The 14,052-nt window shown below is 45.2% G+C and overlaps 1 protein-coding gene across 8 annotated transcripts in view; it reads right to left on the bottom strand.

Annotated features, from left to right (window-relative positions):
• The window catches only part of LOC117421342 (LIM domain-binding protein 2), a 122,051-nt gene that overhangs the window by 49,071 nt on the left and 58,928 nt on the right, over nt 1–14,052 (bottom strand). The gene's annotated exons all lie outside the window — the stretch shown is intronic.

Here is a 14,052-nt window from a genome sequence, read left to right as displayed (position 1 = left end):
TTCCTTTTAGTCAATAATTGAGAAGTTAAAAATGATTCACTGTACAGACACAATGTATAATCTACCTTTTAGTTATTTATAAATTTTCCCTTTTGAATTGAATATGGGATATCGTAAGTCAAATAATGATGCCAAAAGGAATACATAGAAAGCCTACTCACTCAAAACATACAAACAATTAATTAAATAACTATAAACAAATAATAATAATAATAATAATAATAATAATAATAATAATAGCATGCAAAACTACATCCAATAACATCTCATAACAAATACCCATGCATGACAAAGGCAGAAATCATGCATATATGTAGGTCATCAGCACGACCTAGATACAGATGGGGTTGATTAAGTTTTTTGATTGATCTAGACCACGGTGCATCTAAATCAGTGGAATGAGGTCCTCAAAAAGAAGCTGCCATTAGGACAGGTCTAGTACCTTCAGTACATATCCCTGTCACTGGGGATATGCATCCCCTGCGAGGTAACCATGAAACCCGTGCTTGGCAGGTTTCAGAGTACAATGCAGAATACACACTGCAGCCTTGCTTAGAGGTGTAAATAAAGATCTCCAGTGGGTAAGAAACAAACCTTGGAGTTATTTTCACCCCTGCTGCCTTTGAAACTGGTAGTACAGTAAGCTTCCCTTCACTAGAACAAATACCTGTTTACGGTGGCAGCACCACAGTGGTTTAATAATAGACTGATAAAAGCTCAAAAGCAGCATTATGAGGCCATTGATCAATCCCTGTTTGCAGTCAAACATAGCAGTGCTATTAAAACAAAAGAAGTGCAATACTTTAGTGACTGAGTAATTAATTTTAAATGAACCAGAACCACCCTGTACCACTATGGCAATCAAAAGGTTAGTTAACCCTTCGACAGCAATGTTACAATGCATTGGGTCTGACTCCTCTCTAAAGGTTCAGCATTTTGATTGGTTCATCTGTCCGTCATCTCTGCGAGGATCCTACCTGCTCGCTCCAGCACAGATTCAGAGGGGGCTGGAACAGGTTTAAGAATATGGATGACAAACTCTCTTTGTGCTCTTTCTTTTTTTTCCGGAAAGACTCAAGTTGCTTTTTTTAGGCGTAATGCAAATTCGTATTGGAGTGCCGGTATGTGTTCACAAATTGGTTATTTCTTATGTTTTCACTCCTTCCTATAGTAATCATTGACTGACTACAGGGATGTTTAAGAAAACTAAACTATAATTTAAAGTTTTGTTTTTGCAAGGCTGAACAATTGCTTTCTGACAAAACTGAAAAAAAAAAAACCCAGGAAAGCTAGGCAAGTCTGATAATAATACTCTGTGTGCTGTGCTTCATGATTCCCTGGATATGCTTTTGTGTTTTTTTTACCTTTTCTTATTTTTGTCGGTCTTTTTTAATGAAGGCATCTGTTGATTGGCTCGACAGTGAAAGAAATACTCGAGAGATGGGATTAGCAGCCACTTGTTTCAGTAAACATTGAACAGAACATATGCCTCTCAAGTAATGCGTATTTAAACATGCAATTTACAAATAATTAACATCATGTTAATTAGTCGCATTAATTTATGCCACTTTATAGAATTATTACCTCACAGTAGTTAGTAATACTGCCAGCAGTTTGAGCCAAAAGACTGAAAATTTGCTTGAAGTAACTGTGGTGGCGGCTCGCTGCGTGTGACACAGCATGAGCTAGAGGCAGCTGGAAGCTGTATAGACTGATTAAGTAACATGCTCCTGCTGGAATGGGCAGTGTGTTCTCTGGCAGTCCTGACTGTGTCTGCTATCCATTTGGACAGCCTCTGTTTAGACAGGGCTGGACCGTGAGACTTCGCCCCGTAGCAGACATAAAATTGTTCGGGTTGCCACCAACTTTGTGTCCTGTCATGTAGTACACCAGGGCCCGCACTGGGCAAGGCGTATGGAGCTGTCGGTCCCTGTCTGAGTGGAAAGGAGGTGGATGGAAAGCCTCCAATTCCACAGATTGGTTGACATGAAATGCTGAGATAGTCTTCAACAAAAAAGTAGGATTGGTAAGGAGAGTAACCTTTGTCCTGGCTTCTGCAAAAAATAAGCAGGCTTTTGCAATTGAAAATGCCTGCATATCTCTAAAAATTTCAGCTCAACTGAATGCAAGGGCTCAAATGGAGGTTTCATGAGTGCACCAAGCACCACGTTAAGCCTCCAGCGAGAAACAATATCCTTCATAGGTGGTCGAAGTCACCGCGCTCCATTCAAAAACTCCCTCGCCAGGAACTGAGCTCCTGGGGAGACCAAGTCAATTTTTGAATTTCAGCAAATTTTGAATAAGCTGAAACAGCCACCACATAGGCCTTCAATGTAGAGGGGGATTAAACAGGTCCTGCAAAAATTTCAGTATAACTGCCATGGGACAGGTCGAACTCCCGAGGCAGGCACCACGTCTGAAAGATGCCCCACTTGTACCCGTACTGGGAACACTTTTTCTCTGTCTCTCCCCCCTCTCCCTGCTCCTCCTACCCCCACTGTCACCTCTCGTCGTAACCTCCGCTCTCTCTCCCCCTCTGTCCTTGCCTCCACTGCTCTCTCTCACCTCCCTCCTATCGACTCCTTTTCACAACTCTCCGTAGACTCTGCTACCTCCACCCTCTTCTCCTCACTCACCTCCTCCCTCGACTCCCTCTGTCCCCTCACCTCCCGTCCTGCTCGCCCCTCCCCTCCCCATCCCTGGCTCTCCTCTGCGCTCCGCTCGGCAAGAATCACACTGCGATCTGCTGAAAAGAAATGGAAGAGAACCAAACTCCCTGCTGCCCTAGACCTTTACCGCACTCTCCTCTCCTCCTTCTCCTCTACTCTCTCCTCTGCTAAATGTGCTTATTTCCAATCTGTAATCCAAGCCTCCACTAACAACCCACGTAAACTATTCTCTACCTTCTCCTCCCTCCTTAACCCTCCCCCCCCTCCTCCTCCCTCCTCTATCTCCCCTGATGACTTTGCCTCCTTCTTCTCTTCTAAAATTTCAGATATCCGCAAACTCTTTAACACCTCTCCCTCCCCCGCACCCCCTCCCGCTCCAACTCCTACACCCACTGCAACCCCTACTAACTCACCCTCCTTCTCCACCTTCTTGCCCCTCTCAGACTCTGACCTCTCCTCCCTGCTCCAGGGTCACAAACCCACCACGTGTGCCTTGGACCCCCTCCCCACTCACCTCTTTCAAGCTGCTGCTCCTGCTCTACTCCCCTTCATCTCCTCCCTCCTCAACACCTCTCTACTTTCTGGTATCTTTCCCTCTGCCTTCAAAAAAGCCTCTATCACTCCCCTCCTCAAAAAACCTACCCTCGACCCCACCTCCCTCCAGAGCTACCGTCCTGTCTCCCTCCTACCCTTCCTCTCCAAAACCCTCGAGCGTACTGTACACCGCCAGCTCTCTGCTTTCCTGTCCAACCACTCTCTGCTTGACCCTCTCCAATCTGGCTTCCGCTCTGCTCACTCCACCGAAACCGCCCTCCTGTCTGTCAACAACTCACTTAAGTGTGCCCGAGCTGCCTCTCTCTCCTCTGTCCTAATTCTCCTCGACTTCTCTGCTGCCTTTGACACTGTTGATCACTCTATTCTACTATCATCTCTTGCTGACCTGGGGATCTCTGGCACTGCTCTGGCCTGGTTCTCCTCCTACCTCTCCAACCGCACTTACCAGGTAACCTGGCGTGGAGCAACCTCCACACCTCACCCTCTCTTGACTGGAGTCCCCCAAGGGTCAGTCTTGGGTCCTCTCCTGTTCTCTCTCTACACCCGCTCCCTGGGCCCCCTCATCGCATCCTATGGTTTCTCATACCATTTCTATGCTGATGATGCTCAGATTTTCCTCTCCTTCCCCACCTCTGACTCCACCATCTCCTCCCGTATCTCTACCTGTCTGTCTGCTATTTCCTCCTGGATGCACTCGCATCACCTCAAACTCAACCTCTCTAAATCTGACCTCCTTTTCTTTCCCTCCTCCTCCCCCTCCTCTGATCTCTCTATCTCTGTTCCTCTGGAATCTACCACACTCTCTCCCTCTTCCTCAGCTAAAAACCTTGGAGTCACCCTGGACCCCTGCCTCTCTTATTCCCAGCACATCTCCACTCTGGCACGCACTTGCAGATTCTTCCTGAGCAACATCCGAAGAATCCGACCCTTCCTCACCAACTATGCTACCCAGCTCCTGGTCCAGGCCCTGGTACTCTCCCGCCTAGACTACTGCAACTCCCTCCTGGCTGGCCTCCCTGCGTCCGCCACCCGTCCGCTCCAGCTCATCCAGAACTCTGCTGCTCGCCTGGTGTTCTCTCTACCTCGCTTCGCCCACGCTACTCCACTACTCCGCTCGCTCCACTGGCTCCCGATCACCGCTCGCATCCAGTTCAAGACTCTTGTACTAGCCTACAGATGCCTTGATCAGACTGCACCCAGCTACCTCCAGACCCTCATCTCTCCCTACACCCCCACTCGACCTCTCCGCTCCGCCTGCACTAGAAGACTGGCTCTACCTCCGCTACGCTCCCCTGCCTCCCGAGCCCGCTCCTTCTCCACCCTTGCTCCGCAGTGGTGGAACGACCTTCCTACAGATGTCAGGACTGCCCAGTCCCTGACCACATTCCGGCGCCTCCTTAAGACTCACCTCTTCAAACAGCACCTGTAGAACTCCTCTGTTGTATCCTGGGACACTATCACCCTTCATTTAAATATGCTTTATTTTGCTCTTATCTGCCCCCTATTTTACTGCATTTAATCCTGTACCTCAGAATATTGTAATCTCCCAAGTGTTTAATCTGTAGTATTTTGTACTTAATCATATCCTGATGTAACTATCACTACTTAATCATATCCTGATGTAACTTTCACTATTATCTGCTGTATTATTGAATTGTGGTTTGTCACACTTGAGAATTATTGTATTTCTTGTTCTTATTGTATGACTTATATTGTAACACTTGAATGTATTTGTATTTGCTTGCGATTGTAAGTCGCCCTGGATAAGGGCGTCTGCTAAGAAATAAATAATAATAATAATAATAACTGGAGTCCCCCAAGGGTCAGTCTTGGGTCCTCTCCTGTTCTCTCTCTACACCCGCTCCCTGGGCCCCCTCATCGCATCCTATGGTTTCTCATACCATTTCTATGCTGATGATGCTCAGATTTTCCTCTCCTTCCCCACCTCTGACTCCACCATCTCCTCCCGTATCTCTACCTGTCTGTCTGCTATTTCCTCCTGGATGCACTCGCATCACCTCAAACTCAACCTCTCTAAATCTGACCTCCTTTTCTTTCCCTCCTCCTCCCCCTCCTCTGATCTCTCCATCTCTGTTCCTCTGGAATCTACCACACTCTCTCCCTCTTCCTCAGCTAAGAACCTTGGAGTCACCCTGGACCCCTGCCTCTCTTATTCCCAGCACATCTCCACTCTGGCACGCACTTGCCGATTCTTCCTGAGCAACATCCGAAGAATCCGACCCTTCCTCACCAACTATGCTACCCAGCTCCTGGTCCAGGCCCTGGTACTCTCCCGCCTAGACTACTGCAACTCCCTCCTGGCTGGCCTCCCTGCGTCCGCCACCCGTCCGCTCCAGCTCATCCAGAACTCTGCTGCCCGCCTAGTGTTCTCTCTGCCTCGCTTCGCCCACGCTACTCCACTACTCCGCTCGCTCCACTGGCTCCCGATCACCGCTCGCATCCAGTTCAAGACTCTTGTACTAGCCTACAGATGCCTTGACCAGTCTGCACCCAGCTACCTCCAGACCCTCACCTCTCCCTACACCCCCACTCGACCTCTCCGCTCCGCCTGCACTAGAAGACTAGCTCTACCACCGCTACGCTCCCCTGCCTCCAAAGCCCGCTCCTTCTCCACCCTTGCTCCGCAGTGGTGGAATGACCTTCCTACAGATGTCAGGACTGCCCAGTCCCTGACCACATTCCGGCGCCTCCTTAAGACTCACCTCTTCAAAGAGCACCTGTAGAACTCCTCTGTTTGTATCCTGGGACACTATCACCCTTCATGTAAATGTGCTTTATTTTGCTCTTATCAGCCCCTATTTTACTGCATTTAATCCTGTACTTCAGAATACTGTAATCTGCCAAGTTTTTAACATGTAGTACTTTGTATTTAATCACATCCTGATGTAACTATCACTATTTAATCATATCCTGATGTAACTATCACTATTACCTGCTGTATTATTGAATTGTGGTTTGTCAAACTTGTACTTTACTTGAACAAAAGTTATTGTATTTCTTGCTCTTATTGTATTACTTGTATTGTAACGCTTGAAATGTTTTTGCTTACGATTGTAAGTCGCCCTGGATAAGGGCGTCTGCTAAGAAATAAATAAATAAATAAATAAAATTTTGCAGGTCGTGGCACTTGGGCAGTTTCCACAGCTAGCCGCTCAGGAGCTGCATCAGGGCTGAAGACCAGAGCCTCCTGGGCCAATGAGGGGCTACCAAGAGCACCTTGGCCCGGTCCTGCCTGATTTTCTCCAGACAGAGTGGGAGCAGGGCGACCGGTGGGAAAGCATATGGTGTGACAAGGCATCTTCTGCCAGCGGATCCCCGTCTCCTATTCTGGAGCACCAGAGGGGACAGTGGGTCGATTCCTGGGAGGCAAAGCGATCTATCTCTGCTCTCCCGCATATCTCCCAAATAAGACTCACCACTTCGGAGTGAAGCCTCCACTCTGAGGCACTGGGAACTCCCCTTAAGAGGAGGTCCACCACCCAGTTTGTCATCCTGCCTGCAGTGAGCGGAGGTTCCCGTGTGCCCAGAGTAAAAGCTTGTGGGCCACGCAATGGAGGCTAGGAGGCCTGAGGCCGTCGTGGTGGTTTATATATGCCACCATTGTTGTGTTGTCCATACGGACAAGCACATGTCTCCCTTGAATTCTGCAAGGCCAGGTAAACTGCCTGCAGTTCCAAAACATTGATGTGGAGACCCTGCCAAGGGGTCCAGCCCAGGTAGGATAAGTCCGTAGTGACGACCTCCCTTCTGGTGACGCTGCCCAGCTCCACATCAAGGCATAGATGGGCAGGCTGTTTCCACAAAAAAAGCGCATTTAGACAGTGGCAAGTCACTGTCAATATGCGGTCGTGGTTCAAAGCAGGCTGAAAAACCCTGCTGTTGGAGCAGAGCTGCAAAGGGCGCATGCGCAGGAGACCCAATGGAAGTGTCTGGGAAGCTGCTGCCATCAAGCCCAGAAGTTTCTGGAACATCCCTACCATGAGTGCTCTGTTCAGCTGAAATTGCGGTGAACAGCATGGACCTGGAGTCCATGCACACTCCTAGATAGGAGGCTGTCTGAGAAGGCATGAGCTGGCTCTTCACATGATTCACCATTAAGGTCCAACCATTGAAGGTGGCCAGTGACAAGTTCCGTGTGGGCGTCTGTCTGTGCTGGAGACTGGGCACAAATGAGCCAGTCGCCCCGATAATTGTGTACTCTGATGCCTTTGAGTCTCAATGGGGCCAGGACAGCTTCCATGCACTTCGAAAAGGCATGGGGAGCTAGAGTGAGGCCAAATGGCAAGACCTGGAACTTGTACGCTGTTCCCTGAAAGACGAACCACAGGTACTTCCTGTATGCTGGTTTTATGGGGATATGGAAATAGGCGTCTTTGAGGTCCATCGTGGTGAACCCTCGCCTGGCCTGACTGACTGCAACAGCTGTTGCGTTGTCAATATTTTCAACCTCCTTCGGCTCAGATACAGGTTGACCTGTCTGAGGTCGAGGATTGGTCTGTGTCCACCATGCCACTTGGGTACTAGGAAGTACCTGGAGGGGGTCTGTCATGCGAATAGCTTGTTTTTGCAACAGAGCTGCTACTTGGACAGGAGTGCTAAATTAGGCATCTGTACCAACGCAGTAAATTAAGGCCTACCGGCGTAAATTGGGCCAGGCCCAGATTCTTTGCATCGTGCACCCTATATAGGGTGTCTACAGACCGGGAAACAACAGGAGCTGTAGCCGGGTGACCCCAGGACGACTGGATCTCAAAAAGAAAATCCAGGTGCATTGGGAGGGGACATGGGAGAGGTGGTAGGCTCATCAAAGATGGACTGCCTTGTGTCACCATCTGTAGGCCAGGGCACTTGCAAGACAGCAGCGGCCCTTTTTATCAGTGGTATAAGCTCTGCCGACAGGGAGAGCTTAAATCGCGGGGGATGTGCTGTCTGACTACATCCTCAGACGGGAACACCAGCTCCTGTTTGCCCACCTCAGAGGCTGCGATGGAGAGCACGTCATCCTACTGCCAATATGGCTCGTAGCCCCCTGGGACCCCAAGGGGACAGGCGGTGCTGAACGTTCATGCAGTAACTCTGCGAGCACTGTTCCATGGTGGGAAACTGCTGCCCAGAGCTTCTCCATCTGCTCCAAGTCCGACGATCATTTGGTACGGTGAGTATTCTTCTTCCTCGGGGGAGAAGGAGAGGCAGTCAAGAAAAGTCATTAGTTAGTGATGTGAAGATATTTCTGACTTACTTTGGTTTCAAATTGTTTAGGGGCTAAAGAAGGATGCCTTTACAAAAGATAAAAGCAACCCCTTACAGTGTCCTCAACCCCAGTTTGAGAACTGGAGTAGATTATTCCAGTAAATGATCTAGTTTTGAAAGTTTAGTCTAAAAGTGATGAAAGTGAACTGTTTGTCACAAAATATGTCTTTGGCGCTTATACAGACTTTATGGAGGCTGGTGCACTGACATTGTATGGGGGGAGTGGCCAATTAAAAGCTCTATGACATTGTGATTGGAAGAATGTATATACATATTCTGAATGAAGATAGCACATATTACAAAGTAATCCCTAATTTAAACAAATAAAATACAGTAACTGCTTATGCAGCAGATGCAGCATGAGGAAACTGCAGCTTGCGCATTCAGGAAAGGACTTATGGAAATGAGGAAAGGACTTATGGAAAGCAGGGGAGACGCTTTCACTTAAACAGAGCAATTTAAACAGAGCAACTCCATACACAGAAAAAAGTCACCTTTTCTGTCCCGTGAAAATGTTGTTTTAGAAATCGTGTAGGTCTTAGAAAAGCAACACATCTATTTTGTTAGATCGGTATAATTTCTTTTTTATTGATTTTGTATTGCTGTAATGTCTCTAACTGTCTATGTATTGTTGTTTGTTGTATTTATGTTGCCTCTTGGCCAGGTCGGCATTTTAAATGAGAACTTGTTCTCAATGTCTTTACCTGGTTAAATAAAGGTTTGAATTTAATTCAATTCAATTCCAAGCCGTGGCAAAGTATTTCGTACTGCTTTACAGTATTTCCAATACACCATGGCAACCTCCATGTTCTCAGCACAAGAACATTAGCATCAGCAACACATTATTACCCTGTGTGATCTCTTTGTTTTAGGCTGTAAGCTGAGTGGCTGTCTGAGTGAGGCGCAAAGAAATGCTGACACCAATGGAGTGTACACTAGAAACTGAGCTGTAACCAGAAACTGGGTTCACAGAGGCCAGCGCAGACTATAATTCACTACCAAATGTCATATCCAAATCAATCTCTGTTGAAGTGTAGCTCTTATTTACAAATGGTTCAAGTTAAAAACTGTTTGTCAGACTGCCATTTGAATTAAGGTCACAGAAAGACATCAGAGAGAGCTGTTGATTAAAAAAAAATATGCAACCCTTTGATAAGTAGCATAAGATGTTATTTTGCCATTATTCCCATGTTCAGGTTCAGCTCGACTCAACATTCAACATCTCAACATTCAACATTTATACAGACTGAGAGAGTAGGTGGGGGCAACACAGCTGAAATGTCACATTATTATTATTATTATTTATTTCTTAGCAGACGCCCTTACCCAGGGCGACTTACAGTCGTAAGCAAAAAATACATTTCAAGAATCAGAGTACAAGTATTAATACAATTAAGAGCAAGATAAAATGCAATGACTTCAGTTCTAGTAAGTACAAGTATATGACAAAATACGATTCAATATCGGAGCAGATAACAGTGTCAGTGATAACACTGTCACATGATTTGAATGAAATGAGGAAGCGACCATGTGACCTTTCATATGACTCAATATTGGAGCAACAGAACCCAAACCACAAAAGATAGCAAATACTCTAACACTTAGGAGAATGTAAAAAGGAAATACAAATTATAATACATAGATATCAAGTGTGAGCAATATCATGAACCAATATGAATAGAAAATCAGCTGGTACATTACATTTGAGTAACTGACAGTTGTTACAAAAGTATTACCAACATTTTTTTACTTTTTCATTTAAGGATCTTTAATATCCAGAGAATAAAAAGATGAAATGCAAACCTGAACAGACAAATGAATAGTTTAGGCTGCCTGCAAGTTTACTTTAATTTCTCCACTGAGCATTAAGGCTGATTTCCTAAATGCAACAGGACTGCTTTATTTTATTGACTCTCGGCAATCTGAACGGAAAGCTCACTGATTTGCAAACTAGGGTGTTTCACAGCCTACTGTAACTGTTTACTTTTGCAGAGACAATGCTACATCTCCCGGGACACCATAGTTTCAAGGAAATACAGACTGAAAGCCAGGGGAGAAACTCCATGTGTATGTGCTTCTATTACAAAGTGTATTTTGGTGTACATTAAGACAGAACCAGCTGTACTCAAAGATGTCAAAAGTAAAAATAAACTTATTTTGTTGTCTTCTGGAGTACTTGCTTTTTAAATTATTTATTTGAATTGGCTTAATATACATGGGTTGTACAAAAAAATGAAACCCCTGCCAGATCTAGCACACACACTTTTGTGTACTGTCTGTCCCTTACGTGACTGATTTATTTATCAATGCAAATTATACCCTTGAAAGTCAATTTCAGTCATGAAAGACAGCAGATCTGACACACCTGGATAGATAGCAGACGCAGTGTTTTTGGTTCTTCTATATGCAAGACTGCGTAAATAACAGTGACTCATTCAAGCTATTCAAGAAAAAGAAAACTTTAGATGCAGTTTTCTACCCCTAACTTCACTGAAGGTACAAGCATGTTAATGGTTTTTATTTTTATATATTTATTTCCATGGATTAGCATTAAAATAAACAGAGGTTAGGTACAGAACCTTCATGTTGTAATAATATTCCAAACACATATTAAATAGGCCACAATACTGTGGTATAAATGTGTACAAAAAGGATGGCATCAGTGTTTAATCTAGGGACGTTGGTACTCTAAGCATCTTCCATGTTAAGCGTTTAACCACTGTCAGCTGTAGTGTTTTGTTTTTTTTGTAGTCTTCTTTGTTCAAGACTGAATAGATTCAATTATTTTAGCCTGTCTGCATACGACATGCCTTTTAAACCCGGGATAATTCTAGTTGCTCTTCTTTGCACTCTTTCTAACGCAGCAATATCCTTTTTGTAACGAGGTGACCAGAACTGAACACAATATTCTAGGTGAGGTCTTACTAATGCATTGCAAAGTGTTAACATTACTTCCCTTGATTTAAATTCAACACTTCTCACAATATATCCGAGCATCTTGTTGGCCTTTTTTTATAGCTTCCCCACATTGTCTAGATGAAGACATTTCTGAAACAACATAAACTCCTAGGTCTTTTTCATAGATTCCTTCTTCAATTTCACTATCTCCCATATGATATTTATAATGCACATTTTTTTTGCCTGCATGCAACACTTTACACTTTTCTCTATTAAATGTCATTTGCCATGTGTCTGCCCAGTTCTGAATGCTGTCTAGATCATTTTGAATGACCTTTGCTGCTGCAACAGTGTTTGCCACTCCTCCTATTTTTGTGTCGTCTGCAAATTTAACAAGTTTGCTTACTATACCAGAATCTAAATCATTAATGTAGATTAGGAATAGCAGAGGATCTAATACTGATCCCTGTGATACACCACTGGTTACCTCGCTCCATTTTGAGGTTTCTCCTCTAATCAGTACTTTCTGTTTTCTACATGTTAACCACTCCCTAATCCATGTGCATGCATTTCCTTGAATCCCTTCTGCGTTCAGTTTGAGAATTAATCTTTTATGCGGGACTTTGTCAAAAGCTTTCTGGAAATCTAAATAAACCATGTTGTATGCTTTGCAATTGACCATTGTCGATGTTGCAGCCTCAAAAAAGTCAAGCAGGTTAGTTAGACACAATCTCCCTTTCCTAAAACCATGCTGACTGTCTCCCAGGATATTGTTACCATGTAGGCAATTTTCCATTTTAGATCTTATTATAGTTTCCATAAGTTTACATATAATAGAAGTCAGACTTATTGGTCTGTAGTTACCTGGTTCGGCTTTGTCTCCCTTTTTGTGGATCGGTATTACGTTTGCAATTTTCCAGTCTGTCGGTACAACCCCTGTGTCAAGAGACTGTTGCATGATCTTGGTTCGCGGTTTGTAAATAACTTCTTTCATTTCTTTGAGTACTATTGGGAGGATCTCATCGGTCGCTGGTGCGCGGTGAGCTGAGGACACCCTGGCCAACTTAACCCTCACTCTCCCCGAGCACCGCCCCCTGGAAGCTCCCATCCTCAGTCGGCAAAGGAATAGCCTGGACACGAACTTGCGACATCCAGACTATAGAGCACATCCTGCACTCCATGTGGAGCGCCTTTACTGGATGTGCCACTTGGGAGCCCCCCAGCTGTAATGCTTTTTAAGCAATGTGTAAAGTGTCATTTCCATATACTCATAAACGTTGTTCACATGTTGTCTAATCCAGGGATTCCCAATTTTTTTTTTTTACCTGAGGCCCACCTGTTCAGCTGCATTAGGCACTACGGCCCACTATTCGCACTTCTTTAAAAAAAATGACAAATAAAAAAAAATGTAAACCTGTAACACTGTAAATAAAATTAATCTAAATTGTTCTTCATTAGCATTTTATTGTTTGGGAACCCCTGGTCTTTAATGATGTATATCATAAAAAGTAATTGCCCTAATAGGGGGCTTCACATAATGCTTTTTTTTGATTGGTTACAAACATTCCCAATAAGTTAAAGTCTTAATATTTAAATCCATTTAAAACAGAATATAACATCCCTAGTAAAATATACCCCAAGATGAATACATGTTAATTTTTAAGAGTAACTTCCAACAGCACTTTCTAAGTTTTTTTTGTTTTTACTGTCCCCTTATATTATTATTATTATTATTATTATTATTATTATTATTATTATTATTATTATTATTATTTATTTCTTAGCAGATGCCCTTATCCTTACAATTGATATCACATTATTTTTACATACAATTACCCATTTATACAGTTGGGTTTTTACTGGAGCAATCTAGGTAAAGTACCTTGCTCAAGGGTACAGCCTATTTATTGGCCGGTAAAAACTGCGTCGGCCGCCTATTGGCAGTCGGCGCACCAGCTGCCCGAAGGCAGCCGGTGAAAAGATTCGGTTTGGCACCCCCTAATCAAAAGGGGGTGCCAACAAAAAACGGCCGTTAATTAAGCCAGTTTTTTTTTTTTTTTTTTTTCCCAAAATTAAATATTCAAAATAAAGGGGGGGGTGGTGCAGAGCACGCCACCCAGAGCCCACTGGTCAACAAAAGCCGTCATGTCGCCAGTGGACTCCGCGCCGGCGTGCTCCAACGCCACCCGGGAACGAAGGAGGGCCCTGAACATGGCCCCACAGTCAAAGAGACCCTCCCCGGTGATCTTACGCTTCCTGGTCTTGTAGATCGTAAGTTTGCCAAGAGCCAGGAGCAGATTCACCAGGAGGTCTCTCTTCCTGGTGGAGCCACGAACAGGGTGCCCGAAAATAAAAATGGTGGGGGAAAAATGCAGCCAGAACTGCAGCAGTAGGTTCCTTAGGAACAAAAAGAACGGCTGCAGCCTGGCGCAGAGGAGGTAAATGTGGAACACCGACTCGGACTCGCCGCAGAAAGGGCATGCGGGGTCCGAGTCGGTGAAGTGACGCAGGACCTCTCCTGACGCGAGCGCTCCGTGTAGCACCCTCCAGCCCAGGTCCCCAGCGCCTCTGGGGACCAGCGGGGAGTACAAAGCCTCCCACTGGGGCCTCTCGCCCTCCGGGGGTTGGAGGGGCTCCCGCCAAGCGGTGTCTCGGCGGG

Source organism: Acipenser ruthenus, chromosome 1, assembly GCF_902713425.1.
Source record: "Acipenser ruthenus chromosome 1, fAciRut3.2 maternal haplotype, whole genome shotgun sequence".
Classification (NCBI taxonomy): Eukaryota; Metazoa; Chordata; class Actinopteri; order Acipenseriformes; family Acipenseridae; genus Acipenser; species Acipenser ruthenus.
This window is presented reverse-complemented; position numbering and strand designations above follow the sequence as displayed.